Below are 10,810 nucleotides of genomic sequence, written 5' to 3'. Positions count from 1 at the left end.
TACTATTTCAGCCAATGTTACAATGCAGCACTGGAAGGTAGTTCATTAGGGTCACGTTGCAGAAGAAAATGTTCCATAGCTTCGAATACCGCCCTCGTATGGAATATTAGTGTATAATGACTCAACATCAGAAGTAACTAACAAGGTATTCTCAGGGAGAGGATCAAGAGATTCAATGATAGAGATCATACTGCTGGTGTCCTTTACAAAGGAGGGGAGCTGTTCTGAGATCATACTGCTGGTGTCCTTTACAAAGGAGGGGAGCTGTTCTGCTAGTGGTCTAATAAAAAAAGTTAACAAAAGTAGATAGAGGGGCCGTTACTGCATCAATGTCTGCTACAATAGGGGCCGTTACTGCATCAATGTCTGCTACAATAGGGGCCGTTACTGCATCAATGTCTGCTACAATAGGGGCCGTTACTGCATCAATGTCTGCTACAATAGGGGCCGTTACTGCATCAATGTCTGCTACAATAGGGGCTGTTACTGCATCAATGCCCTCTACAATAGGAGCCGTTACTGCATCAATGCCCTCTACAATAGGAGCTGTTACTGCATCAATGCCCTCTACAATAGGAGCTGTTACTGCATCAATGCCCGCTACAATAGGGGCTGTTACTGCATCAATGCCCGCTACAATAGGGGCTGTTACTGCATCAATGCCCTCTACAATAGGGGCTGTTACTGCATCAATGCCCTCTACAATAGGGGCTGTTACTGCATCAATGCCCGCTACAATAGGGGCTGTTACTGCATCAATGCCCTCTACAATAGGAGCTGTTACTGCATCAATGCCCCCTGGAGGTTGTGTAACATTCTTGTGTAATTTCGGCAAAGTATAGAAAGTGGCAATTTTAGGGTGTTGAATAGCCAAAAAAGCATGTTATTTTTTGGTTATCTGACCAGAACTTAAATACCCATCTAGGACAGACAAGATAGTATTCTGAAATTGGGAAGTGGGGTCACTTCTGAGTTTCTTGTAAAAGGTGTTGTCAAGCAGTTGTCTATGACACTCATGTACATAAGCTGTCCTATCCATGAGTACAACCGACCCACCCTTATCAGCAGGACGAATAAGGACTGACGTTCATCATTCACAAGTTTTTATTTCTTGCAAAACTTCAGCTCTCTCTTTAAATGTACCTAGCTAATCTATAAATACTGTAGCTAGCTAGATTTAGGGTGGCTATAGCTTATTGTAGGGTTGCTCGCTTAATTTAGAGTGGCTATAGCCTATTGTAGGGTCCCTAGCTAGCATATTGTATGTTTGCTAGCTAGCCTATTCTAAGTGTAATAGCTAGCCTATTGTAGCGTCGCTAGGTTAAAACCCCCTAAGGTTGATGTCCGTGCCCCAGTGGAAAATATCATTAGAATAATACAAAAATCCTCATCAAAATCTGTCAGTTTAAGTATGTTTTATTGCATTTGGATGCGTCTCAATCCACCTCATCAACCTATGTCATACTTTCACATCCGTGGTGAAAGTTGACAGAGCTAGAGAGGTATTTGTTAGACCATTAGACATCCTGAAAATTGGTCTTCTCACAACATCACCTGTGACCTGCAAACTATTATAACCCCTTGATGGAACGCTGACACCGATGAGACTCTCACAAACACGAATGCTTTCTTCGTTTTGCTCTACAGCCCATCTGCCAACTTCTGTCTGTAGCATCCGAGCAGTTTGGGCTACACACTGATATGACACCTCTGTGGAAAGGTGAGACTCACACGGACATTTCCGTTGTTTTGCTCTAGAATGCTCACAAGACTCGTCTGAAGGTCCCCTCGTACCAGTTGAAAAAATGAATGGAAATCTATATGGAGACTGTTTAGTGGCAAAAATAAGGGGTTAAATACATGTATTTTTTTTTACTGATCATTCTAATATATCTCTCAGATATTGGACAGACACTTCAGAACAAACTACCTTTAGATTTTTTAGGGGAGGGGGGGTACTATCTGTTCCATGTAGTGGATCTGTTATTCAATGCATTTGTATGGGCTAATAGCTAAATAAAAATGTTCATCAAATAATTGTAATACAGGGCTTAGACTATTATGGGTTATTGTAGAGTGGCTAGCTAGCCTATTGTAGGTATCCTAGCAAGCCTATTGTAGCTTCCCTAGCTAGCCTATTTTAGGGTAACTAGGTTGATGTAGAGTGGCTAGGTGGCCTATTGTAGAGTGGCTAGGTAGCCTATTGTAGAGTGGCTAGGTGGCCTATTGTAGAGTGGCTAGGTGGCCTATTGTAGAGTGGCTAGGTGGCCTATTGTAGAGTGGCTAGGTGGCCTATTGTAGAGTGGCTAGGTGGCCTATTGTAGAGTGGCTAGGTGGCCTATTGTAGAGTGGCTAGGTGGCCTATTGTAGAGTGGCTAGGTGGCCTATTGTAGAGTGGCTAGGTAGCCTATTGTAGAGTGGCTAGGTAGCCTATTGTAGAGTGGCTAGCTAGCCTATTGTAGAGTGGCTAGCTAGCCTATTGTAGCTTCCCTAACTAGCCTATTTTAGGGTAACTAGGTTCATGTAGAGTGGCTAGGTGGCCTATTGTAGAGTGGCTAGGTGGCCTATTGTAGAGTGGCTAGGTGGCCTATTGTAGAGTGGCTAGGTGGCCTATTGTAGAGTGGCTAGGTGGCCTATTGTAGAGTGGCTAGGTGGCCTATTGTAGAGTGGCTAGGTGGCCTATTGTAGAGTGGCTAGGTGGCCTATTGTAGAGTGGCTAGGTGGCCTATTGTAGAGTGGCTAGGTGGCCTATTGTAGTGGCTAGGTGGCTATTGTAGAGTGGCTAGGTGGCCTATTGTAGAGTGGCTAGGTGGCCTATTGTAGAGTAGCTAGCCTAGTGGCTAGGTGGCCTATTGTAGAGTGGCTAGGTGGCCTATTGTAGTGGCTAGGTGGCCTATTGTAGAGTGGCTAGGTGGCCTATTGTAGAGTGGCTAGGTGGCCTATTGTAGAGTGGCTAGGTGGCCTATTGTAGAGTGGCTAGGTGGCCTATTGTAGAGTGGCTAGGTGCTAGGTGAAAGCCTATTGTAGAGTGGCTAGGTGGCCTATTGTAGAGTGGCTAGGTGGCCTATTGTAGAGTGGCTAGGTGGCCTATTGTAGGTGGCCTATTGTAGAGTGGCTAGGTGGCCTATTGTAGAGTGGCTAGGTGGCCTATTGTAGAGTGGCTAGGTGGCCTATTGTAGAGTGGCTAGGTGGCCTATTGTAGAGTGGCTAGATGGCCTATTGTAGAGTGGCTAGGTAGCCTATTGTAGAGTGGCTAGGTGGCCTATTGTAGAGTGGGGTAACTAGGTTGGCCTATTGTAGAGTGGCTAGGTGGCCTATTGTAGAGTGGCTAGGTGGCCTATTGTAGAGTGGCTAGGTGGCCTATTGTAGAGTGGCTAGGTGGCCTATTGTAGAGTGGCTAGGTGGCCTATTGTAGAGTGGCTAGGTGGCCTATTGTAGAGTGGCTAGGTGGCCTATTGTAGAGTGGCTAGGTGGCCTATTGTAGAGTGGCTAGGTAACCTTTTTTTAGGGCCTTGTAAGGCCTACTGTATGAGAAGCAGAATCATGTGTTTTACAAGAAACGGTATAGGACTTAAAATAAGTAACATAGTGAAGGATAGGGGGATTCCGCCTTATCACCCTGACACAGCTCCTCCACAACATACTTTCCTGTTTTCATCTTTCACATTACTCTCTCTCTCTTCCTCTAGTTTGTTTTTGTTGAAAAATGCAGTCATAGGTAAAATACATATTTTTGTTGCATTAGCAGACTCAAGCCAGGGCCCATATTTATCAAATGTGTCAGTGCAGGAGTGCTGATCTAGGATCTGTTTATCCTTTTTGATCATAATGAATAAGGCCATGTGGACAGGAATGACTTGATCCCAGGTCAGTATTCCTGAGATGGTTGATCTCTAGATCTACATTTGCTTTGCATCGAGTCCAGGTTTGGGTTTATTTCACTAAAGAAGATTCCCTGCACTGTCATTCACGCAGACCACATCATTTCACAAAAATATATATTTGATAGTGAGCTATAGACAGATGTTTTCTAACTTTAGGGAATTTTGGAGTAGCAGAATACTAGATCATTCATAACCCCAGGTTATGCTTGAGAGAGGGGTTTTTGAAGCACTTCTGTGCAGGAGTCAACAAATTAAACTTTCAGTTGGACTTGAGCGTGACATACTGCCTGTTTCCAATGTGCAGTTTTGACACACAACACAATGCCTTAGATGTCTCAAGTTTTGAGTGTGCAGGCAATTCGCATGCTGACTGCAGGAATGTCCACCAGAGCTGTTGCCAGAGAATTTAATGTTAATTTCTCTACCATAAGCCGCCTCCAAAGTTGTTTTAGAGAAGTTGTCAGTATATCCAACTGGCCTCACAACCACAGACCACGTGTAACCATGCCAACCCAGGATCTCCACATCTGGCTTCTTCACCTGCAGGATTGTCTGAGACCAGCCACCCGGACAGCTGATGAAAGTATGGGTTTGCACAACCTGTCAAAAACCATCTCAGGGAAGCTCATCTGCGTCCTTGTTGTCCTCACCAGGGTCTTGACCTGACTGCAGTTTGGTGTCGTAACCAACTTCAGTGGGCAAATGCTCACCTTTGATGGCCACTGGAAAAGTGTGCTCTTCATGGCAAATGGTGGTCATACCAGATACTGATCCACACCCCTACTTTTTTTTAAAGGTACCTGTGACCAACAGATGCATATATCTGTATTCCCAGTCATGTGGAATCCATATATTAGGATGAATGAATTTATCATTTTAAAAGGCTAATTGATCATTAGAAAACCCTTTTGCAATTATGCTAGCACAGCTGGAAACGGTTGTTCTGATTAAAGAAGCAATACAACTGGCCTTCTTTAGACTAGTTGAGTTTCTGGAGCATCAGCATTTGTGGGTTTGATTAAGAGCTCAAAATGGCCAGAAACAAAGGCTTTATTCTGAAACTCATCAGTCTATTCTTGTTCTGAGAAATGAAGGCTATTCCATGTGAGAAATTTCCAAGAACCTAAAGATCTTGTACAACGCTGTGTACTACTCCCTTCACAGAACAGCGCAAACTGGCTCTAACCAGAATAGAAAGAGGAGTGGGAGGCCCCGGTGCACAACTGAGCAAAAGGACATGTACATTAGTGTCTAGTTTGAGAGACAGACTCCTCACAAGTCCTCACCTGGCAGCTTCATTAAATAGTACCTACAAACCACCAGTCTCAACGTCAACAGTGAAGAGGCGACTCCGGGATGCTGGCCTTCTAGGGACATTCACAACTTTTAATCTTCCCATTTTGATTGGTTTATTTTGCCTGAAAACGTTTAAGCCTACATATAGAAAAAAAAAACTGCATCTCTGCCGAGCCTGGCAAGAGTGGCCAAAAGGGTGTTTATCATCCCCAGTGGCTCTGCAAGTGTGGAGAGGATATTATCCACTGCTAGTCTGCTCTCCAGCATGAGACTGAAGACACAGACTTGCCAAACCTGTGTTTCTAAAATTGAATTGAAAGATACTGAGCATAAATAATTTGTATTTAATTCTACGTAATTCTAATTTGAATTCACAGCCTATATGTGCAATTTATAGACTACAATGATTTGATACAACGAAATGTTGTTTAAATGCTTAGCGCTTAATGTTCCTAGCAGCCTAGTATGTCGCACTAGCAGATGCTTCACATTGTATTTCTTTGAAGGTTATAGCCTTGAAATAATATAGGCTCTATTTTTATTTTCCTTTCCTTCTTAGGCTCCCCGTCTGGTGCCTGACCTATTTAGAGTGTTTATATGCTGTTTTATACTACATGTATCCTATTTAGAGTGTTTATATGCTGTTATATACTACATGTATCCTATTTAGAGTGTTTATATGCTGTTTTATACTACATGTATCCTATTTAGAGTGTTTATATGCTGTTTTATACTACATGTATCCTATTTAGAGTGTTTATATGCTGTTTTATACTACATGTATCCTATTTAGAGTATTTATATGCTGTTTTATACTACATGTATCCTATTTAGAGTATTTATATGCTGTTTTATACTACATGTATCCTATTTAGAGTGTTTATATGCTGTTTTATACTACATGTATCCTATTTAGAGTGTTTATATGCTGTTATATACTACATGTATCCTATTTAGAGTGTTTATATGCTGTTATATACTACATGTATCCTATTTAGAGTGTTTATATGCTGTTTTATACTACATGTATCCTATTTGAAATGATGAGCGCTTCTTACATTCACTTCTATTTAAATCATATGGTTTGGTTTCAATACTTCAAAAACAAAATGTTAGGTCCAGGTAGTCACAGGTGATTTTAATGAACGGAGCGAACTAAACTGAGTGTTGGTTGAACTCATATTGACACCTCAAATACCCAGATAATGGTAAGAAAGAAAAGTTAGCTAACTAGATCAGTCTGAATACAAACTAACTAGATCAGTCTGAATACAAACTAACTAGATCAGTCTGAATACAAACTAACTAGATCAGTCTGAATACAAACTAACTAGATCAGTCTGAATACAAACTAACTAGATCAGTCTGAATACAAACTAACTAGATCAGTCTGAATACAAACTAACTAGATCAGTCTGAATACCAACTACTGAGAAGTGTGTAAAACAGGAATAGATGTCTTAAATTGAGATGGGGCCCTTAGTATGGAAGGGAGGAAATGAGAGAGGCACGTATAGGAGGCCTATTTCGGGAGTGAAGAGGTCATTAGGGGACGTTGGAAGAGAGCAGGAGTGCATCAACTTAAGGCTTTCTGACTCAGCTAAAAATATACACACACACACACACACACACACACACACACACACACACACACACACACACACACACACACACACACACACACACACACACACACACACACACACACACACACACACACACACACACACACACACACACACACACACACACACACACACACACACAGTCTTAGAAACATTGAGTTCATCATTCATCCTGGTTTAGCCAGGCTTAGGGTTGCAAAGTCCGCTAACTTTACAAGAATTCCTTGGTTTTGAAGAAATCCTGGCTGGTACGAGTGAGGAATGGAGGAAATCTGTTATACATTTTGTGAATTCTGGCAAATTTAGCAGAATTTCATAACCCTAGACCAGGTTAGCAGCATGTCTAGATAACCCTATCTGGCTAACACAATTGAATGACCAATGGAAAAATAACGAATATCGCTTGTGTTGCGACTTTGTATTTTTTAAGAAAAATAAAAAAGTGCCAAATGTTTTGCAGTATTGCTTTAATGCCTTTTTGCAAACAGAACACATGTTTTGGAATATTTTTTTATTCTGTACAGGCTTCCTTCTTTTCACTCTGTCAATTAGGTTAGTATTGTGGAGTAACTACAATGTTGTTGATCCATCCTCGGTATTCTCCTATCACAGGAATTAAACTCTGTAACTGTTTTAAAGTCACCATTGGCCTCATGGTGAAATCCCTGAGTGGTTTCCTTCATCTCTGGCAACTGAGTTAGAAAGGACGCCTGTATCTTTGTAGTGACTGGGTTTATTGATACACCATCCAAAGTGCAATTAATAACCATGTTCAAAAGGATATTAAATGTCTGCTTTTATATGTTTTAACCCTTTTACCAATATGTGCCCTTCTTTGGGAGGCCTTGGAAAACATCCATGGTCTTTGTGGTTGAATCTGTTTGAAATTCACTGCTCGGCTGAGGGTCCTTACATATAATTGTATGTGTGGGGTACAGAAATGAGGTACTTATAGAAAAATCTGGTTAAAACACAACAAAAAAGTGGAACAAGTCAAGGGGTGTGATAACTTTCTGAAGGCACTGTAGTTTCACGTGCCAATGCAACCTAGCATGCTAGTAGATACCATATACTTGCAGTCATTGCGCTAACACTAGTTAGCAATTGCGATAAAGCTATTAAGCAACTTCCTTTAAACTTCATGCAGAGACATAAACATGGTGTCCAGTCCATCTGACTCTGGAGAAGGAGATAAAGGGCTTCATTGCCATAATCCTGAACCATCTAATAATTCATATTCTCATTGGAGTTGCTGTTATTTGTAGCTGTAGGACTAGAAAACACATGCAGCTTTAATTAGCCTAGCTAGCTAGCTAGTTATTAACTAGCTTCTCCCGGTTTGATTCAGTCAAGACAGGTACTACCTAATCATATTGGATGATAAATAACCTAGCTATGGCAGCTATTAGTCTGCTATAGCGCGAGTTGGCTTTGTCGGTTGCTGTCTCTCGCCTCTCCTTCCCTCCTCCCCACTGGCGGACTTAGCCTTAGGTAGAAGAGGGAATTATCTCAGGCCTCATTTCATCAAGGGGCCTCATGACCTGGGCAGAATTCAAAACAAATAATATTAGTCATATTTTTTAAAAATATATAATTTATTCGCTTGCCGCTCCACTCAAGATAGTTTCAGCCACTTGTGAATTGAAGGACTGGTTGATTATTTGCTCTCAACTGCACCTGCGTTTGCAGACGTCAAAAACGTGAGGTTTGCATGATTCAGCTTAACCAGTACAAAGGAACCAATGGGATGGTCCCAAAGGTGCAACATCTGCCCAACTAGCAACACATGCTCCTATTGGGTAAAACATTCATATTTAATGCCTAAATTCCGTATCTCTAAACCAGCTGTCCTGTATGTATTTGATCGCCCCAGAGCTTCTAACACATTACATACGAATCAGACAATGCATAAAATATGACATAATCATAACAGATGAAATGAAGAAAAAATGTTATTACGGTCTATATTGGTTCGTTGTTAAGACAAGCCTAACACAATGTAGTGATTGAGTATTGTTACGGTCTATATTGGTTCGTTGTTAAGACAAGCCTAACACAATGTAGTGATTGAGTATTGTTACGGTCTATATTGGTTCGTTGTTAAGACAAGCCTAACACAATGTAGTGATTGAGTATTGTTACGGTCTATATTGGTTCGTTGTTAAGACAAGCCTAACACAATGTAGTGATTGAGTATTGTTACGGTCTATATTGGTTCAATGTTGTTAAGACAAGCCTAACACAATGTAGATTGATTGAGTATTGTTACGGTCTATATTGGTTCGTTGTTAAGACAAGCCTAACACAATGTAGTGATTGAGTATTGTTACGGTCTATATTGGTTCGTTGTTAAGACAAGCCTAACACAATGTAGTGATTGAGTATTGTTACGGTCTAAGACAAGCCTAACACAATATTGGTTCTATATTGGTTGTTAAGACAAGCCTAACACAATGTAGTGATTGATTGAGTATTGTTCGTTGTTAAGACAAGTCTATATTGGTTGTTACGGTCGTTGTTAAGACAAGCCTAACACAATGTAGTGATTGAGTATTGTTACGGTCTATATTGGTTCGTTGTTAAGACAAGCCTAACACAATGTAGTGATTGAGTATTGTTACGGTCTATATTGGTTCGTTGTTAAGACAAGCCTAACACAATGTAGTGATTGAGTATTGTTACGGTCTATATTGGTTCGTTGTTAAGACAAGCCTAACACAATGTAGTGATTGAGTATTGTTACGGTCTATATTGGTTCGTTGTTAAGACAAGCCTAACACAATGTAGTGATTGAGTATTGTTACGGTCTATATTGGTTCGTTGTTAAGACAAGCCTAACACAATGTAGTGATTGAGTATTGTTACGGTCTATATTGGTTCGTTGTTAAGACAAGCCTAACACAATGTAGTGATTGAGTATTGTTACGGTCTATATTGGTTCGTTGTTAAGACAAGCCTAACACAATGTTGTTAAGACAAGCCTAACACAATGTAGTGATTGAGTATTGTCTTACGGTCTATATTGGTTCGTTGTTAAGACAAGCCTAACACAATGTAGTGATTGAGTATTGTTACGGTCTATATTGGTTCGTTGTTAAGACAAGCCTAACACAATGTAGTGATTGAGTATTGTTACGGTCTATATTGGTTCGTTGTTAAGACAAGTCTATATTGGTTCGTTGTTAAGACAAGCCTAACACAATGTAGTGATTGAGTATTGTTACGGTCTATATTGGTTCGTTGTTAAGACAAGCCTAACACAATGTAGTGATTGAGTATTGTTACGGTCTATATTGGTTCGTTGTTAAGACAAGCCTAACACAATGTAGTGATTGAGTATTGTTACGGTCTATATTGGTTCGTTGTTAAGACAAGCCTAACACAATGTAGTGATTGAGTATTTACGGTCTATATTACGGTCTATATTGGTTCGTTGTTAAGACAAGCCTAACACAATGTAGTGATTGAGTATTGTTACGGTCTATATTGGTTCGTTGTTAAGACAAGCCTAACACAATGTAGTGATTGAGTATTGTTACGGTCTATATTGGTTCGTTGTTAAGACAAGCCTAACACAATGTAGTGATTGAGTATTGTTACGGTCTATATTGGTTCGTTGTTAAGACAAGCCTAACACAATGTGAGTGATTGAGTATTGTTACGGTCTATATTGGTTCGTTGTTAAGACAAGCCTAACACAATGTAGTGATTGAGGTCTATATTCGTTGTTAAGACAAGCCTAACACAATGTAGTGATTGAGTCTATATTGGTTCGTTGTTAAGACAAGCCTAACACAATGTAGTGATTGAGTATTGTTACGGTCTATATTGGTTCGTTGTTAAGACAAGCCTAACACAATGTAGTGATTGAGCATTGTTACGGTCTATAATGGTTCGTTGTTAAGACAAGCCTAACACAATGTAGTGATTGAGCATTGTTAAGTGTCCTTATGTGTTTTTAACAGTCCAAATGACCCCACATTTCTGTGCAGTATTCTCTAACTT

At 40.5% G+C, this 10,810-nt stretch overlaps 1 long non-coding RNA gene across 1 annotated transcript; it reads left to right on the top strand.

The window, feature by feature from the left end:
* Window positions 1–770: 770 nt before the first annotated feature.
* Window positions 771–2,971, top strand: LOC124023321. The gene is made up of 3 exons (XR_006836692.1): window positions 771–2,333; window positions 2,537–2,743; window positions 2,889–2,971. It is a non-coding gene; the product is annotated as an uncharacterized LOC124023321 (long non-coding RNA).
* The last annotated feature ends 7,839 nt before the right edge of the window (window positions 2,972–10,810 follow it).

The sequence above is a fragment of the Oncorhynchus gorbuscha genome, unplaced genomic scaffold, assembly GCF_021184085.1.
Source record: "Oncorhynchus gorbuscha isolate QuinsamMale2020 ecotype Even-year unplaced genomic scaffold, OgorEven_v1.0 Un_scaffold_1586, whole genome shotgun sequence".
NCBI lineage: Eukaryota > Metazoa > Chordata > Actinopteri > Salmoniformes > Salmonidae > Oncorhynchus > Oncorhynchus gorbuscha.
This window is presented reverse-complemented; position numbering and strand designations above follow the sequence as displayed.